The 12,056-nt window shown below is 39.6% G+C and overlaps 1 protein-coding gene across 7 annotated transcripts in view; it reads left to right on the top strand.

Moving 5' to 3' along the window:
- The window catches only part of ASCC1 (activating signal cointegrator 1 complex subunit 1), a 138,500-nt gene that overhangs the window by 46,755 nt on the left and 79,689 nt on the right, over positions 1-12,056 (top strand). The window lies entirely within an intron of this gene.

Here is a 12,056-nt window from a genome sequence, read left to right as displayed (position 1 = left end):
AAAAAACATAATCTCATTTTGATAACAGTTCAGATAACTTGATTTTTTAAAAAATTTTTTAATGTCTGTTTATTTTTGAGGGAGAGAGACAGAGCACGAGCAGGGGAGGGGCAGAGAGAGAGGGAGACACAGAATCGGAAGCAGGCTCCAGGCTCTGAGCCATCAGTGCAGAGCCCAACACGGGGCTCAAACTCACAAACTGTGAGATCATGACCTGAGCCGAAGTCGGATGCCCAACCGACTGAGCCACCCAGGCGCCCCCAGATAACTTGATTTTTAATGGCTGCTTTTATTATTCTATTACCTAGATATATAATAATTTATTCTGTCTTTTAAAATTTCTATTTTTCATTATAAATAATGATGTTATGACTCTTCTTGCATTACATTTTTCTGCGCTAGTCTAAGTAATTTCTTAGTAAATTCTTGGAAATGGAAAAGAGTCTTTGTGTGTACATTTGAGGGTTTTAAAAACAATTTTTTTTTTAATGTGTATTTACTTTTGAGAGACAGAGAACGAGTGGGGGAGGGGCAGAGAGAGACCAAGACACAGAATCCGAAGCAGGCTTCAGGCTCCGAGCTGTCAGCACAGAGCTCAACGTGGGGCTTGAACTCACGAGTGCTGAGATCATGAGCTGAGCCCAAATCAGATGCCTAACTGACTGAGCTACCCAAGCACCCCTCCCCCTTTTTTTTTCTTTTTTAATGTTTATTTACTTTTGAGAGAGAGAAAGAGTGAGGGTTTTGATATATATGTGTCCAAATTACCTTTAGGAAATGTTATAACACTATATGTCAAACTGTAGTTTTCTTGAGTTTCCTTTTCTCATCCTTGCCAATATTGGTGTTACCATTTTTTTAAGTTTCTTTTTTTTTTTGTAATCCAGTTGCCAAAAAATATTAGTTTATTGCTTGATTGTTCATTTATTTGATTATTGGTGAGATAAGGCGCTTTTTTTTAATTTTATTTTTTAAATTTTACATCCAAGTTAGTTAGCATCTAGTGCAACAATGATTTCAGGAATAGATTCCTTTAGTGCCCCTTACCCATTTAGCCCACCCCTCCTCCTACAACCCCTCTAGTAACCCTCAGTTTGTTCTCCATATTTATGAGTCTCTTCTGTTTTGTCCCCCTCCCTGTTTTTATATGATTTTTGTTTCCCTTCCCTTATGTTCATCTGTTTTGTTTCTTAAAGTCCTCATATGAGTGAAGTCATATGATTTTTGTCTTTCTCTGACTAATTTCACTTAGCATAATAACCTCCAGTTCCATCCACGTAGTTGCAAATGGCAAGATTTCATTCTTTTTGATTGTCAAGTAATACTCCATTGTATGTATATACCACATCTTCTTTATCCATTCATCCATCGATGGACATTTGGGCTCTTTCCATACTTTGGCTATTGTTGATAGTGCTGCTATAAACGTGGGGGTGCATGTGTCCTTTCGAAACAGCACACCTGTATCCCTTGGATAAATGCCTAGTAATGCAATTGCTGGGTTGTAGGGTAGTTCTGTTTTTAGTTTTTTGAGGAACCTCCATACTGTTTCCAGAGTGGCTGCACCAGCTTGCATTCCCACCAACAATGCAAAAGAGATTCTCTTTCTCTGCATCCTCACCAACATCTGTTGCTGCCTGAGTTGTTAATGTTAGCCATTCTGACAGGCGTGAGGTGGTACCTCATTGTGGTTTTGATTTGTATTTCCCTGATGATGAGTGATGTTGAGCATTTTTTCATGTGTCAGTTGGCCATCTGGATGTCTTCTTTGGAGAAGTGTCTCTTCAGGTCTTTTGCCCATTTCTTCACTGGATTATTTGTTTTTTGGGTGTTGAGTTTGATAAGTTCTTTATAGATTTTGGATACTAACCCTTTGTCTGATATGTTGTTTGCAAATATCTTCTCCCATTCTGTCGGTTGCATTGTAATTTTGCTGATTGTTTCCCTCACTGTGCAGAAGCTTTTTATTTTGATGAGGTCCCAGTAGTTCATTTTTGCTTTTGTTTCCCTTGCCTCCAGAGACATGTTGAGTAAGAAGTTGCTGCAGGCAAGATCAAAGAGGTTTTTGCCTGCTTTCTCCTCGAGGATTTTGATGGCTTCCTGCCTTACATTTACGTCTTTCATCCATTTTGAGTTTATTTTTGTGTATGGTGTAAGAAAGTGGTCCAGGTTCATTCTTCTGCATGTTGCTGTCTAATTTTCCCAGCACCACTTGCTGAAGAGACTGTCTTTATTCCATTGGGTATTCTTTCCTGCTTTGTCAAAGATTAGTTGGCCATACGTTTGTGGGTCCATTTCTGGGTTCTCTACTCTGTTCCATTGATCTAAGTACAGATAAGACTTCTTCACGTATTTAATTCTTGTTTCTTTATGTCTTGGCCTGTTTATCTTTGAGGGTGTTCATTTTTTCAAAATGCTTATTTGTTTATTTTTAAATGTTTATTTATTTTTGAGAGAGACTGAGTGAGCACGGGGAAGGGACAGAGAGAGAGGGAGACGGAGGATCGGAAGCTGTCTCTGCACTGACAGTAGAAAGCCTGATGCAAGGCTCAAACTCACGAACCAAGAGATCACAACCTGAGCTGAAGTCAGATGCTTAACCAACTGAGCCACCAAGGCGCCCCTATTTATTTATTTGAGAGACAGAGAGGGAGCACAAGCAGGGGAGGGGCAGAGAGAGAGAGAGAGAGAGAGAGAGAGAATCCCCAGCGGGCCCCATGCTACCAGCACAGAGCCCCATGATGTGGGGCTTGATCCCATGAACTATGAGATCATGACCTGAGCAGAAATCAAGAGTTGGACACCCAACTGACTGAGCCACCCAGGTGCCCCAAGAGTGTTCATTTTTTAATTTATTTGTAAGAGCTTCATATATATTAAGAGGATGAGTATCACTTCATAATTTGTGTGTAACTTTTTAGTTTATTTGAAATATATTTTGATACATAATGAGGTAAAACTCTAATTTTTTAAAATCCCTATTTAGTTAACCAGTTATCTAGAGAAGAATTTAAAAATCTTATTTTACCTTAAAAATCATAATGCAGTAAATGGGGCGCCTGGATGGCTCAGTTGGTTAAGCATCTGACCCTTTTTTTCAGCTCAGGTCATGATCTTGCAATTTCGTGGGTTCAGGCCCCACATCAGGCTGTGCGCTGACAGCATGGAACCTGCTTGAGATTCTCTTTCTCTTCCTCTCTCTCAGGCTCCACCCCCCCCCCCCCCCCCCAGCCCCTTCTGGTGCTCTCTCTCTCTCTCTCTCTCTCAAAATAAATAAGTAAACTTAAAAGATTTATGATGCAGTAAAATGGACTTTTTTGGGACTTGTGTGGATTTTTTTAAGCTTATTTATTTGAGAGAGACAGAGACAGTGTGAGTGGAGGAGGGGCACATAGAGGGAGAGAGAGGAGAGAATCCCAAGCAGGTTCCAGGCTGCCAGCCTGGGGCCCAAACCCATGAAACAGCAAGATCATGACCTAGACTGAAACCAAGATTTGGATGTTTAGCCAACTGAGCCTCCCAGGTGCTCTAATTTTTTTTTAAATGTTTATTTATTTTGAGAGAGAGTGGGTGTGCATGCATGTGCGTGTACACTGGGGAGGAGAGGGACAGAGAAAGAGGGAAAGAGAGAGAATCCCCAGCAGGCTCTGACAAGGGGCTTGATGTCACGTCCTTGGGATCAGAACCTGAACAGAAATCAAGAGTTGGATGCTTAACCAACTGACCTACCCAGGCAGCCTTAGATTTTTAATTAATATTTTATTTTTAAGTAATTTCTATACCCAGTATGGGGCTTGACCTCACAACCCTGAGATCAAGAGTCACATGCTCTTCTGACTGAGCCAGCCAGAAGCCTCTGGATCATACTTTTAATGTCATGTCTAAGAACTCTTTGCTTAACCCCAAATAACCAAGGTTTTCTCTTAGCATTTTTGTAATTTTGCTAATTTTGTAATTTTGTAATCCAGTTAATTTTTGTATTAGGTGTGACATTTAGGTCAAGGTTCATTTTTATGCACATGGATGTCCATGCTATGTTTTCTCAATCTTGTACTAAAGAGAGGAATAAAAGCATACGGAATGAAATAGAACAGTGGTTAGTATCTTTGGTTCTCGAAACAGATGAACCTGGATCTGATTCTGGGTTCCTTATATGTGTAGACTTCGGCAAGTGAACCTCTCCAGATTTTTACAGCTTGCTTTGGAGAGTTGCAGGAAGGATTAAATGTAACATAAAGTACTCAGCACGGTGCTTGATACATAACAAGCATGTAATAAATGGTAGCTACTACTCCTATCTTATGGCTGTTTAGGTTAAAGTGATTTGTGTTCCTTGGAGTATTAAGAAAAGATGAGGGCTGTCTTTAATAGCTGTGTGCAGGGTTAATGAAAATGTTCTGGGTGAAAAAGTTTTATAAGATTTCTCCTTCCCTCTATTCCTTTTATTTTTCTTTTCCCCCTTTTCCTTTCCTTTGCTTTCTCCTATCCTGTTCTATTGCTCAGCTAGGTCTTCAGTGTTAGAATATAGCAAGATATAGATACGCAGATGTAGAAGTATTAGAATCCAAGTACTTGTGTGGGACAGGGAGTAAGAATTGCTAAAATTGATAATTTTTAAAAATTTATCTTTTAATGTTCATTTAAAATGAAATTAAAATTTTTTTTAATGTTTATTTTTGAGAGAGAGCGTGCGTGACTGGGAGAGGGGCAGAGTGAGGGAGACACAGAATCCAAAGCATGATCCAGGCTCTGAGCTGTCAGCAGAGTGCCTGATGCAGGGCTCTAACTCACAAACCATGAGATCATGACTTGAGCCAAAGTCGGACACTTAACCGACTGAACCACTGAGGTGCCCCTTTTTATTTGTTTTTGAGAGGTGGGGAGAAGGGGGAGCAGGGGAGGGGTAGAGAGAGAGAGAGAGAGAATCCCAAGCAGGCTCCGTGTTTTCAGAGAAGAGCCTAATGCAGGGCTCAAACTTACGAACTGTGAGATCATGACTTGAGCCAAAATCAACCATCTGAGCCACTCAGACACTTCTAAATGTTTATTTTTGAGACAGAGAATGCACGTGAGCGGGAGAGGACAGAGAAGGGGACAGAGGATCTGAAGTGGGTTCTGTGCTAACAGCAGAGAGCCTGATACAGGGCTAGAATTCATGAACTGTGAGATCATGACCTGGGCCAAAGTCAAATGCTTAACCAACTGAGTCACCCAAAAACCCTAAAATTGATTATTTAAGAAGGAGACTACAGCATGACATAATGTATAGAGAAGTTGAATCATTGTGTTGCCTACCTAGACTAACGTAACATTGTATGTCAACTCTATTGAAATAAAAAAAAAATTTATTTTTTAATTAAAAAAAATTTTTAAGTTTATTTCACAAGTAGGGGAGGGGCAGAGAGAGAGAGAGAGAGAGAGAGAGAGAGAGAGAGAGAGAGAGAGATCCCAAGCAGGCTCTGAATTGTCAGTGCAGAGCCCGATTTGGGGCTTGATCCCATGAACCATGAGATCATGACCTAAACCAAAACCAAGATTTGGACGCCTAACCAACCGAGCCACCCGGCGCCCCCCAAAATTTTTTTTTTAAAGGAGGCTAGGGGTGGCTGGGTGGCTCAGTTGGATAGGTATCCAACTTCTGCTCAGGTCATGATCTTGCTGTTCATAAGTTCAAGCCCCACGTCAGGCTCTGCTCTGAGCCTGGAGCCTGCTTCAGATTCTGTTTCCCTCTCTATAACTCTCCTGCTTGCACTCTGTCTCTGTCTCTCTCTCTCTCTCTCTAAAATAAATAAGCATTAAAAATATTTTGCTTTTAATGTTTTTAATGTTTATTTTTGAGAGAGAGAGAGAGGGAGAGGGACAGAGCATGAGTGGGGGAGGGGCAGAGAGAAGACACACACACACAGAATCCAAAGGAGGCTCCAGGCTCTGAGCTTCAGATCCAGGCTCTGAGTTGTCAGCACAGAGCCCAGCGTGGGGCTCAAACCCATGAACTGCGAGATCGTGACCTGAGCCTAAGTCAGACACTTAACTGACTGATCCTCCCAGGTACCCCTAAAAAAATTTTTTTAAGGAGGTTAGAAAGGTAAGTAGATTCAGACTGGAAAATATCAGTAGACAGTGTGGAATTATATAACCCATTTTTAAGTGATTAACTGGCATTTATGTGCTTGAACAAGGGCACATTTATAAATTAAATACTATATATGTATGCAGTATATATATGTGTGTGTATATATATATATATATATATATATAGTGTGCATATAAAATTAGTAAGCCGTCAGAATGTCTTTTTTCCCCTTTAGCATTTCATAGCAAGATGATTTCATTCTCGTTGGAGGGTGGGGTAGGAGATCGGGAACACTGAAGTTTCAGTGTGGGCTGGTAAGTTTTGAAATTATTTTCCCTTATAAATACCAACTTATTGAAGCTCGGTGATTTATATTGTTTTGAAAAGTTACAAATGTTTGGTGTGCAATAAGCAGCTTGTAATAAGTAAGCCTTTTTGTCTGTGTGTGTGTGTACACTTTCTCCCTTTCCTTGTGGTTCCTGACATGGGCTGACAGGGAACAAATATTGGAGAATGATTGCTTTAATTCAACTAGAATAGGATTGGCCACTGTGGATGTCATGCTGGCCTTAATCAGGTCAGAGTATTTTCTTCCTGCTTTCAGGGAGACTCCATAGTGACATTGCTTTCTTCCTGCTTTTAAATCAGGTTCTGATAACAGCAGGGGAGTAAGTACAGCATAAAAGAGTAAATAAGTAGTAAGTGACCATTATCTACCTATTATATGAAATTTTTAGTGGTTTTCATTCTGATGTTAGAACAACAGGCTGATGGCTGTAAGAGCCTATAGGCATTTTCTAGTAGTGATCTGCACTTACTACCCTGACTTAGATGAGTTTCCTTCCAGTAGGTTGTTTTGTTTTTTTTTCCAGATTTTATTTTTAAGTAATCTCTGCACCCAGCGTGGGGCTGGAACTTAAAACCCTGAGATCAGGAGTTGGGTGTTTTACCTACTGAGCCAGGCAGGTGCCCCCCCCCCCTTTCTGGTAGCTTTGAAGAGCACATACCTATTCATTGAGACAGAAGTTTCATGAAAGACTGGCGTTCAGTCTTGTTTTGGTTCCTGTGAAACTCATTTGATATCTCTGATCACGTCTTAGCTCCAAAATAAGAATGGGCTCAACATTCTCTTATTTTTAGGAAAAAGATGATGCCTCTTGGTATAAAGTTGGCACATAAATTTTTTGAATTTACATATTATTATATACATTTATTAAAATAAAATTTATCATACTTGCTTATTAAAATAAAATTTGTCATACTTGCTGTGTGTTTTTTTTTTTTTTTAACGTTTGTTTGTTTGGAGAGAGAACAAGAGCGAGCGAATGGGTAGGGCAGAGAGAGAGAATCCCAAGCAGGCTCTGCACTGCCCGATGCAGGGTTCAGTCTCATGAACCATGAGATCATGACCTGAGCTGAGATCAAGAGCCACTCACCCAACTGAGCCACCCAAGTACCCCAGTATTCACTGTTTTGTACCCACCTTTTGATTTAACAGGATGTTCCAGGTAAATACATATAAATCTAATTAGTGTTTTCAATTACCATAAAGTATTTTATGAATGTATCCCAACTTATTTAAGCAGTCCTCCTTTAATGGAACATTAAAGGAAATTATTTCTATTAAATAATGCTATAATGAACATTTTTGTACATGCATCTTTATGTTCTTGGCTCGTGATTTCTTTGGAATACATTTTGGGGTAAATTCTTAAGAAGTAGAATATGTGGGCTAAAGGAACATAAAGTTTAATTTTTTGATAGTTTTTTTTCTATGTTAGATATCAACTTCTATGTTAGATGTCAACTTTATTGAGTTATAATTTACTTATAGTGTAATGTCCCAGTTTTGACACACACATACTGCAGTGTGACAACCATCAAAAACAAGATACAGAGGGGTGCCTGCGTGGCTCCGGCATTATGGTCCAACTTTGGCTCAGGTTATGGTCTCATTGTTCGTGGGCTCGTGCCCCATGTCGGGCTCTGTGCTGACAGCTCAGAGCCTGGAGCCTGCTTCCTATTCTGTGTCTTCTTCTCTCTCTGCCCCTCCCCCACTGGCACTCCTGTCTCTCTCTCAAAAATAAATAAAATATTAAAAAAAACTTTTTAAATAAATAAAAATAGACTTTAAAAGAAAAATTTTTTCTTTTTTTTTTTATAATTTTTTTTAATGTTTATTTATTTTTGAGAGAGAGAGAGAGAGAGAGACAGAGCACGAGCAGGGGAGGAGCAGAGAGAGAGACACACACAGAATCCAAAACAGGCCCCAGTCTCTGAGCTGTCAGCACAGAGCCCGACGCGGGGCTCGAACCCACAAACCGTGAGATCATGACCTGAGCCGAAGCCGGACGCTCAACCAACTGAGCCACCCAGGCGCCCCGTAAAAAGCAGAAATTTTTAATTTGATGGAATCCAATTTTTTTTTATGGTCTGTACTTTTTGTGTTGCCTCTGAAAAATCTCTGCCTTTTTAAGATGTCAAAGTTTTCTTTTGTAAACTACAAACTGTAAAACTATGTTGTATGTTTTAACTTTGATGTTTAGGTCAGTAATTCATTTGAAGTTAATTTTTGTGTGTGGTGGGAGATAAGGATTCAGGTTCATTTTTTCCCATATAGATGTCTAGTTCAAGTGCCATTTGTTGAAAAGACCATCCTTTTCCCATTGAATGGCCTTGCTACCTTTGTTGAAAATCAAATGATCTTTTGTGTTTGAGTCTGTTTCTGGACTCTATTCTGTGTATTTATCTACATGTGTACCTTTGCACCAATGTTATACAATCTTTTTTTTTTTTTTTTTTTTTTTTTAAATTTTTTTTTTTTTTTAACGTTTATTTATTTTTGAGACAGAGAGAGACAGAGCATGAACAGAGGAGGAGCAGAGAGAGAGGGAGACACAGAATCTGAAACAGGCTCCAGGCTCTGAGCTGTCAGCACAGAGCCCGACGCGGGGCTCGAACTCACGGACCGTGAGATCATGACCTGAGCCGAAGTCAGACGCTTAACCGACCGAGCCACCCAGGCGCCCCCCAATGTTATACAATCTTGATTACTATAGCTTTATAAGTCTTCTAATTAGATAATGTAACTTCTCCAATTTTGTTCTTTTTAAAGATTTTTTTCCATTTATAATACTTGGATTTCCATATAGATTTTACTGTTTTTTAAATTAAATTTTCGTTTTTTGAGTAATCTCTACCCCCATTGTGAAGCTCGAACTCGCAACCCCAAGATCAAGAGTTGCATGCCCTACTGACTGAGCCAGCCAGATGCCCCTTGATTTTCACATAAGTTTTAGAATCATCTTATTGATTGGTATAAAAATGCCTGCTGGGATTTTGACTGGAATTGTGTTGAGTCTATAGATCATTTTGGGGAGAATTAATATTTTAATAGTATTGAATCTTTTAGTCAGTAAACATAATATATATTTATTGTTTAGGTCTTCTTCAGTTTCTCTTAGTAATATTTTATAGTTTTCATTGTACAGGTTGCACATACATCTTATTAAATTTTATTCCTAGTGTTTATATTTTTGATGCTACTATAAACAAAACTGCTTTTTAATTTCATTTCCCAATTTTATGCTACTTGTATTAAAATTGTCCTAAGTTTTCCATATTTTGTGATGCTATTGGAAATGGTATCTTTTAATTTCGGTTGCACTTGTGTATTATTACTGTATAGAAATATAGTTGAGGGGCACCTGGGTGGCTCAGTTGGTTGAGCGTCACACTGTAGTTCAGGTCACGATCTCATGGTTTATGAATTCAAGCCCCACATCGGTTCGCTGCTGTCAGGGCAGAGACTGTTTCAGATCCTCTGTCCCCCTCTTTCTTTACCTCTTCCTGCTGGCATACTGTCTCTCAAAAATAAATAAACAGTTAAAAGAAAAAGAAATACAGCTGATTTTTGTATGTTAAACTGTGTATGTATCCTGTGACCTTGCTAAATTCATCTATCAATTCTTGTAATTGTGTATTAGTTTGCTAGGGCTTCTCTTACAAAATACCACACACTGGATAGCTTACACAATACAAATTTATTTTTTCACAGTGGAAACTGGAAGTCTGAGATCAAGGTATTAAAATGGCTGTTTTTTTCTTCTTCTTCTTCTGTTTTTTTTTTCCTAAAGTTTATTTATTATTTATTTTGGGAGAGAGAGAAAGAGATGTGGAGCTCGACCTCACAAACCAACAGATCATGACTTGATCCAAAGTCAGACACTTTAGAGACTGAGCCAACCAGGTGCCCCAGGGCTGGTTTCTTATAAGGCTTCTCTACTTGGCTTGTAGATGGTTGTTTTCTTTTGATGTTTTCACATGGTCTTCACTGTGTGTTTGTGCCCTAGTCTCCTCTTTTTATAAGAACACCACCATATTGGATTAGGGCATACCTGTAGGACTTCATTTTACCTTAATTACCTTTTTAAAGGCCGTAGTTACAAGTATAGTCACATTATGAGTTACTGGGAATTAGGACTTCAACAATGTGAATTTTAGGGGGACACAATTCAGTTCACACCAAATTACTTTGTTGTTTCCTTAAAATTTTCTATGTATAGGGGCGCCTGGGTGTCTCAGTTGGTTGAGCATCCGACTTCGGCTCAGGTCATGATCTCACAGTTCATGAGTTCGAGCTCCGCATCAGGCTCTGTGCTGACAGCTCAGAGCCTGGAGCCTGCTTTGGATTCTGTGTCTCTCTTTCTCTCTCTCTGCCCCTCCCCTGCTCATGCTCACTTGCTCGCTTGCTCTCTCAGAAATAAACATTTTTAAAAATGTAAAAAAAGAATTTTCTATGTATATAATCATACCATCTGTGAATAAAGATAGTTTTACTTCTTCTATTTTTAAAAAAATTAAAAAAAATTTTTTTAAGTTTACTTGGAGAGAGAGGGCATGTGTACGGGGTGGGGGGGTTGGGCGGCAGAGAGAAGGAGAGACACAATCCCAAGCAGGCTCTGCACCATCAGCATACAGTCCAATGTGGGGCGTGAACTCACAAACCTGTGAGATCATGACCTGAGCCGAGATCAAGAGTCGGATGCTTAACCAATTGCACCACCCAGGCACCCCTACTTCTTCCATTTTAATCTACGTGTCTATTACTTCTTTTACTTATTACATTGCTAGGACCTCCAGTATTGTGCTGAATAGAAAATGTGAGAGGGGACATTCTTTTAAATAAATGTTTATTTATTTATTTTGAGAGAGAGAGAGTGTGGACAGGGGAGGGGCAGAGACAGGGGCGGGGGGGGGGGGGTGGTAGGGAGGAGCAGAGAGCGAGATTCCCAAGCAGACCCCGTGCTGTCAGCGCAGAGCCCGACACAGGGCTCAGTTTCACAAACTGTGAGATCATGACCTAAGCTGAAAACAAAAGTTGGATGCTTAACCGACTAAGTCACCCAGGTGGCCCTAGACCATTTACTTTTAATGTAATTATAGATATGGATGGCTTTAGATCTACCATTTTGCAATTTTTTATCCTGTCTTTTCATTGGTCAAGTTTTTCCTACAATTTTTGAATTGAGGGTGTTTAAAAATTTTATTTTATTAAAAAAATTTTTTTTAGCATTTATTCATTTTAAAGAGACAGAGTATGAGTAGGGGAGGGGCAGAGAGAAAGAGAGACACAGAATTTGAAGTCGACTCCAGGCTCTTAGCTGTCAGCACAGAGCCCAGTGCGGGACTTGGACTCACAAGCCATGAGATTGTGGCCTGAGATGAAGTCGGACACTTAACTGACTGAGCCATCTGGGCACCCCTATTTTATTTTTAAACAGCTACTTTTTTTCTTTTAAAGTTTGTTTTTTAACAGTCTCTACACCCAACATGAGGCTCAAACCCATGGCCCTGAGATCAAGAGTTGCACACTTCTTTTGACTGAGCCAGCCAGGCACCCCAGGTGTTTAAAATTTTTAATTTCATCAACTCTATTGGCTTATTAGCTATACCTGTTCATTTTTTAAGCAAATGCTCTAAG

The sequence above is a fragment of the Panthera pardus genome, unplaced genomic scaffold (assembly GCF_024362965.1).
Source record: "Panthera pardus isolate Hobbes unplaced genomic scaffold, ASM2436296v1 HiC_scaffold_22, whole genome shotgun sequence".
In the NCBI taxonomy this organism is placed as follows: Eukaryota; Metazoa; Chordata; class Mammalia; order Carnivora; family Felidae; genus Panthera; species Panthera pardus.
Note: the sequence above shows the minus strand (reverse complement) of the source record. Positions and strands in the feature narration are given on the sequence as shown.